Source organism: Callionymus lyra, chromosome 14 (genome assembly GCF_982586985.1).
Source record: "Callionymus lyra chromosome 14, fCalLyr1.hap1.1, whole genome shotgun sequence".
In the NCBI taxonomy this organism is placed as follows: Eukaryota; Metazoa; Chordata; class Actinopteri; order Syngnathiformes; family Callionymidae; genus Callionymus; species Callionymus lyra.
Window position 1 is genome coordinate 4,897,273 of NC_141831.1, and position 13,433 is coordinate 4,910,705.

Below are 13,433 nucleotides of genomic sequence, written 5' to 3' on the forward strand. Positions count from 1 at the left end.
ACACAACACAAACACTGTCGCTTCGCAGACGTCCGTCAGGAGGTCCGTGAGGAGGTCCTTCAGGAGGTCCGTCAGGAGGTCGACGCACAAACGTATTTGTGTGTTCGTGGCGTGACTTCATACCTGCTGGACGTGAGAACATATTGTGTCTCGACACACAAGCGCCTTCATTGATGACGTGTGTGCGGCGAGGATCGAGTGTGTCGCTGGAAATAGAACGACTTTTATCCTCAAAACCTGTTGAACTCTGAAGCTTTTTATAATTACCTCTGCCAAGGAGACTGTGTTTGTGTGTCAGTAGGCAGAATATCTCAAAAACACACTTGGGTTTTCAATGATATTTGATGGAAATGTGGATAAAGGTTTTCTTGATTACCATCTGGATCCACAAACTATTTGAAGTTTAGTCACGTTCTTCAAAGGGAGATCCAGAACTCTGCTGCCACCTGCTGCTCCATCGAGGTCATATCACCAACATATTCAATACGTTTGTATGTCCAGAGACGCCCAATGTGTTTTTAGGATTTGAATGCGTTAAAGATTCAGCATCGACACTTGCATTACTTTGTGGTGTTTTTAGATTAGATTATATTATATAGACTTTATTAATCCCTCTTGTGGTCTTCTTCAGGAAATAAGGTTTCCAGTTCACAGCAGACAATAGAAGGTACAGAAGTTTCATAAACGCAAGAACAAGAACAAAGTCTAAATAAACAGATCAAAGTGCAAATAAAAAGAAAAAATGCACAAACTAAAAGAAGAAAGTACAAATAAAAAGAGCAAAGTGCAAATAAAAAGAAAAAAAGCACAAACTAAAAGAAGAAAGTGCAAATAAAAAGAGCAAAGTGCGAAGAGATAATAACGTGCAAATAAAAAGAACAAAGTGCAAATAAAAATAGCTAAGCGCAAAGCGATAATAAAGTTCAAATAAAAATAAAAAAGTAAAAATAAAAAGAGAAAAGTGTGAAGAGATAATAACGTGCGAATATAAGAACAAAGTGCAAATAAAAAGAGCTAAGCACAAAGCGATAATAAAGTTCAAATAAAAATAAAAAGGGAAAAGTGTGAAGAGATAATAACGTGGGAATAAAAAGAACAAAGGACGAATAAAAAGAACGATGTACAAATAAAAAATAAAAAGAGCAAAGTGCAAAGACATAATAAAGAGCTAAAAAAAGCAAAGGAAAATAAAAAAGGGCAAAGTGCAAAGAGATAATAAAGTGCTAATAAAAAGAACAAAGTACAAATAATAGAGCAGAGTAAAAATAAAAAGAGCAAAGTGCGAAGAGATAATAACGTGCGAATAAAAAGAACAAAGAGCAAATAAAAATAGCTAAGCGCAAAGCGATAATAAAGTTCAAATAAAAATAAAAAAGTAAAAATAAAAAGAGAAAAGTGTGAGGAGATAATAACGTGGGAATAAAAAGAACAAAGGACGAATAAAAAGAACAATGTACAAATTAAAAATAAAAAGAGCAAAGTGCAAAGACATAATAAAGAGCTAAAAAAAGCAAAGGAAAATAAAAAAGGGCAAAGTGCAAAGAGATAATAAAGTGCTAATAAAAAGAACAAAGTACAAATAATAGAGCAGAGTAAAAATAAAAAGAGCAAAGCGCAAAGGGATAATAAAATGCTAATGAAATAGAGCAAAGTACAAATAAAAAGAGCAAAGTTCAAAGATTTTAAAATGTTGTTTATTTTCGCATTCTCTGATTAAACAATACAAAGGAAACCATGAAAATCTGCTCATAGTCATCAATTGGCTCACAAACTAAATACAATAAATCAAGGAAAAAGACTTTTACTAAAATCTTGTATAAAAACAGGAAGTTGTTTCAATATTTTTAAATTATATTTCACTTGTTTTTTGTCTTATTTATTAGAAAACAGTTTCATTTATTTCTGTAAAAACTTGAATGCAAACGAACAGAGGGACAGGTCAGGGGGTCATATCCATGGACGATGATGTCTGAAGATGATATAGTGATTTGTGGTAAGAGGTGGAAAGGAATGAGAGAAGAGAGACGAAGACGAGAGGGAGGAGGACGACTGAAGGGAGGAGAGGAAGAGAAAAAAGGAGGACGATCATCTTCTGATGTAACACCTCATGGAACAGAAGAAAATGAATAAAACTAGTTTTCTACAGAATGGAAGAAAGAAACAAATCATTCAGGTTCTGTTTGCTTTAGCTTCGGGTTTCGATCCTGAAACCTTGTGTAGAGTTTGGTTTTTAAAGATGAGACGGTAAAACAAACCTGTGGAACTACTAACTAACTACTAATGATGTACTTCATGGATACAATGTTTATACGTGAATATTTACTTGATACTCACGATACGATTTAATATTTCAATACACTTTTACTAAACTATTTTAGTGAAAACTGAATTTTTTTCATATTCAAAAATATGTCCAAACCTCAGCTTTAAAAACTGCTGTAGTCCACTGTATCCTCTTGTCCTCAGTCACTTGGGTGATTTTAGCAGGGTTTCTTTCCCCCTTTACCTGCAGAGGACGTACTGACCGCTGCCATCTAGAGGCCGAAGGTTGAATTGAAACATGTAGTTGTGGAACTACACAAACTATTGAATCTAAAAAGAATATACTTCAAAGATACGATGTTTATAGATAAATATTTATATATATCTCACGATAAGATAATATGTATCCTCTCGTCCCCAGTCATTTCGCAGGATTTCATTCTTCCTTTAGCTGCGGAGGACGTAATGGCCGCTGCCATCTAGAGGCCGAAGGTTGAATTGAAACATGTAGTTGTGGAACTACACAAACTATTGAATCTAAAAAGAATATACTTCAAAGATACGATGTTTATAGATGAATATTTATATATATCTCACGATAAGATAATATGTATCCTCTCGTCCCCAGTCATTTCGCAGGATTTCTTTCTTCCTTTAGCTGCGAAGGACGTAATGGCCGCTGCCATCTAGAGGCCGGAGGTTATATTGAAACACCAAAATGAACAAAAACTCTCTTTTTTTCATTTAATCAATGTTTTATAAAAAACTCTTATTGATCATAAATTAACCAAAAAGATCTTTGATTAAAAAATAACATCATTTGAAAAAACTAAAAAAAACAATAATTTAATTAAACATCGATGATTGATTATCAATATAATATGGTTAATAAAATGTCAATATATTTATATATACTGTATATATATATACTGTATATATATATTTTTAACCACTGGCTGCTCTAGACCATATAGAGCTCATCAGTGAGCGACTCAGACTAGAGCATCAGTCATTCTTCTGCAGACTGAGGAGAAAACATTCTCTGATTCTTTCAAAAAGTCTTAGAGAGAAACGATCTTCATCTTGAGTCATGTTATTCGTCATATCTGAGGTTTTTCTCCATCTTTGGAGCGTCTGGTGTCGTCTCTGGACGAGTCTCGGGAACAAACCTGGACACAGAGTCTGAAAGTGAACACTGTGTGTGTTGCAGTTGTGTTGCTCACAACTAGAGCTCAAGTGTTTGTGTTGCTCAGATCTTGTGTGTGCAGCTCAGAACAAAAAGAAGTGCGAACCTGAAAAAGCCATAATTGGGCTGAAAAGGTTCTGTTTGCTCCACTTTTAGCTGCAGCTTCTAAGCACATAACTATGCAGTGAAACAACCAGAGAGTAAAATCTTTATGTTTCAAACACCTGTTGGTCCAAGAAGACATTTTCCCAGAGCTCAGAGCTCATCACGTCTCCATTGGCGCTGCACGGTATATCGGAAAAATATCAACGTCGTGATATTTGCACGTGCGATATGCATCGAAAACACGTGCAAAAATGTATCATTTTTTATTGTATTAATCAAACATTTTTAAATGTGAACAGTGTCACGTTCTGTAAAGTTGTCAGTTTGTACTTCTATGTCTTGTTGTTGTTTACGTCTCCGTCCGTCTGTGAACTGTGCGGCGCAGCTTGTTGCACTCGGTTGCTATGGCGACGCATCTTGTCTCAGTATATCCAGTGAAGTAATACTAACTTGTGATCTAGTCAAACACTAGTGATCCAGTGAAGTAATACTAACTTGTGGTCTAGTCAAACACTAGTGATCCAGTGAAGTAATACTAACTTATGATCTAGTCAAACACTAGTGATCCAGTGAAGTAATACTTACTTATGATCTAGTCAAACACTAGTGATCCAGTGAAGTAATACTTACTTATGATCTAGTCAAACACTAGTGATCCAGTGAAGTAATACTAACTTATGATCTAGTCAAACACTAGTGATCCAGTGAAGTAATACTAACTTATGATCTAGTCAAACACTAGTGATCCAGTGAAGTAAAACTTACTTATGATCTAGTCAAACACTAGTGATCCAGTGAAGTAATACTAACTTATGATCTAGTCAAACACTAGTGATCCAGTGAAGTAATACTAACTTCTGATGTAGTCAAACACTAGTGATCCAGTGAAGTAATACTAACTTGTGATCTAGTCAAACACTAGTGATCCAGTGAAGTAATACTAACTTGTGATCTAGTCAAACACTAGTGATCCAGTGAAGTAAAACTAACTTCTGATCTAGTCAAACACTAGTGATCTAGTGAAGTAATACTAACTTATGATCTAGTCAAACACTAGTGATCCAGTGAAGTAATACTAACTTATGATCTAGTCAAACACTAGTGATCCAGTGAAGTAATACTAATTTATGATCTAGTCAAACACTAGTGATCTAGTGAAGTAATACTAACTTATGATCTAGTAAAACACTAGTGATCCAGTGAAGTAATACTAACTTATGATCTAGTCAAACACTAGTGATCCAGTGAAGTAATACTTACTTATGATCTAGTCAAACACTAGTGATCCAGTGAAGTAATACTTACTTATGATCTAGTCAAACACTAGTGATCCAGTGAAGTAATACTAACTTATGATCTAGTCAAACACTAGTGATCCAGTGAAGTAATACTAACTTCTGATCTAGTCAAACACTAGTGATCCAGTGAAGTAATACTAACTTATGATCTAGTCAAACACTAGTGATCCAGTGAAGTAATACTTACTTATGATCTAGTCAAACACTAGTGATCCAGTGAAGTAATACTAACTTATGATCTAGTCAAACACTAGTGATCCAGTGAAGTAATACTAACTTATGATCTAGTCAAACACTAGTGATCCAGTGAAGTAATACTAACTTGTGATCTAGTCAAACACTAGTGATCCAGTGAAGTAATACTAACTTATGATCTAGTCAAACACTAGTGATCCAGTGAAGTAATACTAACTTATGATCTAGTCAAACACTAGTGATCCAGTGAAGTAATACTAACTTATGATCTAGTCAAACACTAGTGATCCAGTGAAGTAATACTAACTTATGATCTAGTCAAACACTAGTGATCCAGTGAAGTAATACTAACTTATGATCTAGTCAAACACTAGTGATCCAGTGAAGTAATACTAACTTATGATCTAGTCAAACACTAGTGATCCAGTGAAGTAATACTAACTTATGATCTAGTCAAACACTAGTGATCCAGTGAAGTAATACTAACTTGTGATCTAGTCAAACACTAGTGATCCAGTCACTCGTCTCTTTCAACCTCCTTTGTTAAAGCAACATATCGTAAGAACTTTTCATCTCGTCTCAGTTGTTTTCTTAGAAGATCGTGAACTTCCGAACAAACCTGTCCGTCTTTCCTTCTCTAAACCCCTGGACCCTGGAATATAAATATCCCATTTATATCGATATCGAAATTCAAGACATCAATATCGAATATCGCACTTATTTCCAAAATCGTGCAGCACTACTCTCTCATTTTTCTCCACTTTATTGAAGAAATGTGGAAATATAAAGACTGGAATTACATGTTTCTTGGGTTTTGTTGCTGTTCAATGGTTCGGCAGCCATTTTGTATCTTGATTTATTATGGTTTTCACTTGTTAAAGCAGAAATATACCATTTATTCAGCTCAGATCGGAAAACAATTTTAGGGATGACTTTATTTTTTCGTTTCGAATGTTGCTGTAGTCGACTGTATCCCCTTGTCCTCAGTCATCGCTAGGATCTCACGGGATTGTATTCCTAGAGTAGCCGTGGAGGACGTAATGACTCCTGCCATCTAGTGGAGCAGAAGTTAAATTGCAGCACAAAAATAAAATAACAATTTTAATATTTTCTTGTAAATTGTTAGAAAAGGAAAAATTAAAAAAATGTTCTTAATTGAATTGTTGCTTGAATATTGATTGATTGTGTGTTTTCATGATTTGTGTTATGGTGCTTCAGGTGACCATGGTTGTATTTGATTTGATTTGATTGACAGTTGGGTTTTAAAAATATTGGTTTGTCAAAAATTCCAATTAAAAACTGAATAAACTAAAGGGAAAATCCATAAACATTTGTAAAGTCGGAAACGACCAATGAGTTTTGGATTTTGAAGTGATTAATAAATAGATAAATAGATAAAATGTTAAATATTAAGAATATTAAGAATATAAAAATCAATTTTACCGTATTAACTAAGTAACTAGAAGAAAACTCTGTTCCTTCAGATGTTTTTCTCTCATTTGTCGCCTATAAACACTGAAATGTTTGGAATTACCTAAAAAAGTCAATAGAAAAGAGACAAAAATAGCTTCATTTTGACACGTCCAGCTCTAATGTTTGAAAGTAGGAAGTTGATGTCGTCGGCGGATGATGGATCGAGAGGCCGAGTGTTGAACAAAGTTTGTTTTACAAACAGGAAAAGTTTTCAGTTCCAAGAAAAAGTCTTTAAATGCTCAGAATTCTGCCACATTTGCAACAACCTGTGGGTTTGAATGTTAGCGACGGTCGAGGCGAATAATATTTGTTATTATTGAGTTTCTGTCTTTAACCAGCAATGTATTAATAAATACTGATATTAATTAATGAAGACTAAAAAGTAATGTAACAAGGTTTGACCCTTGTGGAACTACACAAACTATTGAATCTGAAAAGAATAAACTTCTAAATACGATATTTATAAATTAATATTTGTATATATCTCAAGATAAAATTTGATATTTCCATACTCTTGCGAAATTTACGAAACTATTTTAGCGAAATTTTTAGTGACGTCCTGTGATTGTTCAAATCTCATTCATTCATTCATTTTCTACCTCTTTATCCCTTACGGAGGTCACAGGGTGAATGGAGTCTATCCCAGTATCATAGGGCGAGAGGCAGGGGACACCCTGGACAGGATGCCAGTCACCATTCACACACACACACTCATACCTACGGACAATTATCCCAATTATTATCAATCAACCTTTGTATGTTTCTGGTCTGTGGGAGGAAACCGGAGTGCCCGGAGTAAACCCAGGCATGACGGGGAGAACATACAAACTCCACACAGAAAGGTCACAAGTTATCTCAGCCTGGAAGTGAACCAGCAACCTTCTTGCTGTGTTCAAATCTCTTTTGGTTAAATTAATAGAACTAAAAACTGAAAATATGAAAACAAACTTGCTGCTGGAATCCATTGTATCCTCTCGTCCCCAGTCATTTTGTAGGATTTCTTTCTTCTGTAAAGCTTCGGAGGACGTGATAACTACTGCCATCTAGAGGCAGAAGGTTTAATTGAAACACCAAAATGAAGGAAAATGAACGCAGTGAATATTTTCATCTTTGTTAATTTAATTAATGTTTAATAAAAAAAAAAAGTTTATTGTTGAATAAACCAAAAAAGATCTATGATAAAAATAACATGATTTGAAAGCAAAAAAATATAAATTAATTAATTAAACATCGATACAGATATGTTGTATATCAACATAGTGAATAAAATGTCAATATAATGATGTATCAAGTCTTTTTAAAACCACTAACTTCTTCTATGTTACTTGGAACCAACAATTAGCCGAGTGAGTGCAGAGTTTACAGCTAACGTCTACTCTGCGTTTAGCTAACGTCTACTCTGCGTTTAGCTAACGTCTACTCTGCGTTTGGCTAACGTTTACTCTGCGTTTGGCTAACGTTTACTCTGCGTTTAGCTAACGTTTACTCTGCGTTTAGCTAACGTTTACTCTGCGTTTAGCTAACGTCTACTCTGCGTTTGGCTAACGTTTACTCTGCGTTTAGCTAACGTTTACTCTGCGTTTGGCTAACGTTTACTCTGCGTTTAGCTAACGTTTACTCTGCGTTTAGCTAACGTTTACTCTGCGTTTAGCTAACGTTTACTCTGCGTTTAGCTAACGTCTACTCTGCGTTTGGCTAACGTCTGTTGCCTGTATTTGGTGTCATTAGACTTTTTCTTTCCAAACGTGTAACATGCAGCAAATAACAGAGGTGTGACCCAGACTCACAAGTTTCCTCACTTCGATCGCGTGTTGTCGTCGCGCGTCAAAGACACAACCAGAGTGTGCGTTTGTGTTGATTTCTCCGAGGCGGCGAAAGCGTAATTATAACAACGTTAATGTTGTGTTTGTTTGAAACTGTTGACACGAGTCGATGAAACTCTGCCATCGTTAATATTTTGTGTTCACGGATTTTTTGACAAATGTTTTCAGTTGTGAGTCACAAGTTTGTGTTGCTGCTGCAGAATAAAGCAACACTTTGAACTGACGTTGTCGTCACTGAGGCTGAGGGAGTCGAACTGTGACAGAAATAAATAAATACTTTATGGCTAAAGTTGACAGTTTTCTGAGTTATCTTCTGGATAAGATGTGTCTCTCTGTGGTGCAGAAGGAGCTTCTGCTCTTCTTCTAATGTGTGTGTGTGATAGTTTTGCAGCTCTACTGCCACCTGCTGTTATTGAGCTCATTGCCACATCAATATTTCTTATTTTATACGAATTTTTTTTTTAACTTAAATTGAACACCCTTGTTGTTACACATACACAACGTTGTATCTTTTGTCTATTTTTATTTTGCATTTTTGTGTGTTTCCATGTCCAAGTACACAAGGTTGGACATACACACACAAACATGTTAAAGTATTCAAACATTTCCGAGGAAACATAAATTCAAATGCTAAAAAAGTATAAAACATTTAATCACAATGTTGGCCACATTGAGCTGCTTGGCAGAGGTCTGCCTTTTCTAGATTCAAATCATGTCTATTATTAGATTGTCTACTATTTCTTTTATAGTTTTTCAACTGAAATATGTTTTTTTTTGTTTATGAGCCAGAAAAACACAAGTACACAAGGATGCACATACGCATACAAACATAATAAAGTATTCAAACATTTAAGAAAAAAAAACACAATTTCAAATGCTAAAAAGGTACAAAACAATTTAGATAAAATAAACATGGGCTCATACACTAAAATAAAATCACAATCTTGGCCACATTGAGCTGCTTGGCAGAAGTCTGCGTGCCTTTCTTGATTCAAAACGTCTGTTATTAGATGGTCGACTATTCCTTTTATAGTTATTTAACCAAAGTATGTTTTTTTTATTGCTAGATTACGTTGTGAAGGTCATGAGTTATGGAGGGTTAAGTTAAGTCTGTCGCGAGCACAGCCTTTTCCCATGATTCATTGCAGCTCCGTGAAGGAGAAGCGTCGACTCCCCGGAGGGTTAAAGCAACACAACTGTGTAGCAGCAGATGCAAGTGATTCGACGAGAGGAGGAAGATGTCGGTTCCTGACTAGTGTGAGTCAAGTTCAACTTAGTGAATAATGAGCTGGACACGGAGGGTGGTTCTGTTATCTTCTCTGTCTGATGTTCAATCGTCTGATGATGTCGAGAGAAGATGACATCATGATGTCGAGAGAAGATGACATCATGACGTCGAGAGAAGATGACATTGTGACGTCGAGAGAAGATGACATCATGACGTCGAGAGAAGATGACATCGTGACGTCGAGAGAAGATGACATCATGAGGTCGAGAGAAGATGACATCATGACGTCGAGAGAAGATGACATTGTGACGTCGAGAGAAGATGACATCATGACGTCGAGAGAAGATGACATCGTGATGTCGAGAGAAGATGACATCATGAGGTCGAGAGAAGATGACATCATGACGTCGAGAGAAGATGACATTGTGACGTCGAGAAAAGATGTCATTGTGACGTCGAGAGAAGATGACATCATGACGTCGAGAGAAGATGACATTGTGACGTCGAGAGAAGATGACATTGTGACGTCGAGAGAAGATGACATCATGACGTCGAGAGAAGATGACATCATGACGTCGAGAGAAGATGACATCGTGACGTCGAGAGAAGATGACATCATGAGGTCGAGAGAAGATGACATCATGACGTCGAGAGAAGATGACATTGTGACGTCGAGAGAAGATGACATCATGACGTCGAGAGAAGATGACATCGTGACGTCGAGAGAAGATGACATCATGAGGTCGAGAGAAGATGACATCATGACGTCGAGAGAAGATGACATTGTGACGTCGAGAAAAGATGACATCATGACGTCGAGAGAAGATGACATTGTGACGTCGAGAGAAGATGACATTGTGACGTCGAGAGAAGATGACATCATGACGTCGAGAGAAGATGACATCATGACGTCGAGAGAAGATGACATTGTGACGTCGAGAGAAGACGACATCATGACGTCGAGAGAAGATGACATCGTGACGTCGAGAGAAGATGACATCATGAGGTCGAGAGAAGATGACATCATGACGTCGAGAGAAGATGACATCGTGACGTCGAGAGAAGATGACATCATGAGGTCGAGAGAAGATGACATCATGACGTCGAGAGAAGATGACATTGTGACGTCGAGAAAAGATGACATTGTGATGTCGAGAGAAGATGACATCATGACGTCGAGAGAAGATGACATTGTGACGTCATGGCCGGTTCGGGTGTGGGGGTCCGGCGGGTGGGGCCTGTGGGTGCCTTGGGCCTGGTGGTGGTCACCGCTGGTGCCGCGATGGCCCCGTGCGCAGGCGGGTGGCCTGCTCCCGGGGGGTTTTTGATGGTGCGTGGGGGCGGGTGCTGGCGGGGGTGGCTGGGGTGGTGGATGGGGGGTTGCGCTGGGGGCGGTGCTGGGGCTGGGGGGTTGCTGGTCCTGCCGACGGGGTCGGCGGGTGAGCCGTCGGGGGTGGGGCTGGGGCTGGCCGGGTGTTCTGGATGAGCTTCCGGCCCCGATGGCTTCGCCTGGTCTGTGGTGGGGGGCCTGTCTTGGGGTGGGTGTCTGCTGCAGCGGTGGCTGTGGTCCTCTACCCGCCCTGTGTGGCATGTGCCGTGGTCGGGGGGTTTGTCGCCCTTGGTCCTGGGGGTTCGTGGCCGGGCTGGTCGGTCTTTCGGGGGCTTCCCGGGTGGGGGGGGGCCGCATTGGGGGGACGGCGGAGGCATTGGGCGGACCCATGTTACCGTAGTGACCATGTACCGCCCATGCAAGTGCTGCTGTCCCCCTGGGTGGTGCATGGTGGGTGGGGGCGGTGGCTGGGGCTCAGTACGTGTGATGGGCGGGGCCTCGGCACCTTAGAGACCGTGGACTGCCCATCGAATACTGCTGGCCCCCCAAACTTCCCTCATGGGGAGGTGGGCTGCGGCTGTTGGGGACGGTCTACAGTTCAAAGACTGGGGGCCGTTCCCGGACGGCTGCGGCCCCATTGCCCCCGCCCTGCCCGCACAAACGTGGCCCCCCTGTGACCCGGGGGACCTGGGCCGGTGCCTGGCCATTGCTCCCCCGGGCTCATGCGGTGGCACTCAACCCGGCTACTGGCCGTGTCCGCAGGGTATTGGGGGGGGGTTCCACCGCCGCTGCTGTGGTGGGTCCCCATCTCCTTGACTCGGTCCCCTGCTATGGACTTGTTGGCGGCCTGACGGTCTGGGGGTCCTCCGTCGCCCGGCCTGGCCCCGGGGCTCTATCCCCTGACTGGTTCTTCTGGCTGCCCCTCTGCCCCGGTGCCTGCGCCTGGTGCCTCCCCCTCTCTGCTTCCTCGGTCGTCCTCGCCTGTGCTCGCCCTCTCGCGCCCCCGGTGGTGGTCCGCCTTCTCGCTGGTGTTTGGGGTCGGCTCTGGTGGTTATCTCGCCTGCCGGGTCCTGGTCTCCCGCGGGTTCCTGCCGCGGCTTTGGCCCCTGTGTCTGGATCTGCTGTGCTAGGTATGTGCCCTCTGGCCTGGCTATTTCAACCCCCCCCCCCCTCTCGCCTCTATATATCTTCACCCGTCACCGGAGTCTGTATACCTGTGTATTGTATACATTTGTCCCAAACCCACACCTTTTTATTTCTCTCCCGGAGCCCCAGGGATCCACCTCCAGAGCTGCTGCTGATGCAGGGATCCACCTCCAGAGCTGTTGCTGATCCAGGGATCCACCTCCAGAGCTGCTGCTGATGCAGGGATCCACCTCCAGAGCTGTTGCTGATCCAGGGATCCACCTCCAGAGCTGCTGCTGATCCAGGATCTTCACCACGTCATCAGATCCCGAGTTCTCTCCAGCACCCCCATGGACCCTCCTACACTCTCCTCTTTTCTCTCACTATATCCTCCCTCACTCCTCTCCTTATCCATCTGTCTACCCCCCCATCCTTCCTCCCAGCCGGTCAAAGCGGCAGGCCGTCAACAATGAGTCTGGTTCCGCTCGAGGTTTCTGCTTCTAAAAGGAAGTTTTTCCTCTCCATTGCTCACTGTACAGTGTTTTGTTTCTTGCTCTTTGTTGAATTGCTGGGATCTATTTTTCCTTAATCAACTGTAGTCTTATTTCAACTGTATAGTGTCTTGAGATAACTTTGTTATGATAAGACACTTTAAATAAAATTGAATTGAATTGAATGACTTCGAGAGAAGACGACATCATGACTTCGAGAGAAGACGACATCATGACATTGAGAGAAGATGACATCATGACATTGAGAGAAGACGACATCATGACTTCGAGAGAAGATGACATCATGACGTTGAGAGAAGACGACATCATGACGTTGAGAGAAGACGACATCATGACTTCGAGAGAAGATGACATCATGACATTGAGAGAAGATGACATCAACACCTCTTACCTACGAGCTCTGATGCCAGAGTCGCTCCATCATATCTGAGCTCACGCAGCTCCTTGTTCGGTCGATCATCGCTCATCTCACGACAGGCTCGTCTCTGTCGTCAGAAACGCCAGATGGAGGCAATTTCAAGCGAGCCGTGATGACATCACAAATCCTGGAGTTTCTTGATGGAGGAGACGATTGTTGTACCTCGAACTGACATCATCCACGTTTAAAACCTCTTCTTGTCAAATGTCTGTCTTGATCCATGTTCTCACCTCCAACCTGTCCATGGGGGTCTTCTGCCCCCCTATCGCCCCCTTACAAATTGACACATAAGATGAAACTCAACAAATATGTTATACGTATGGTTTAAATAGGGTATTTTTGTGGCCCCCCTTTCTCTTGACCGGATGGAGTTTTTGCCATTAAATTTAAGTTTTTCGATTTTCAGGGGTCTCCTTTCCCTCTCGTGACCCCCCTGCAATTAACAAATGGTGCTGAAATTCAAGAAATATGTTGTACA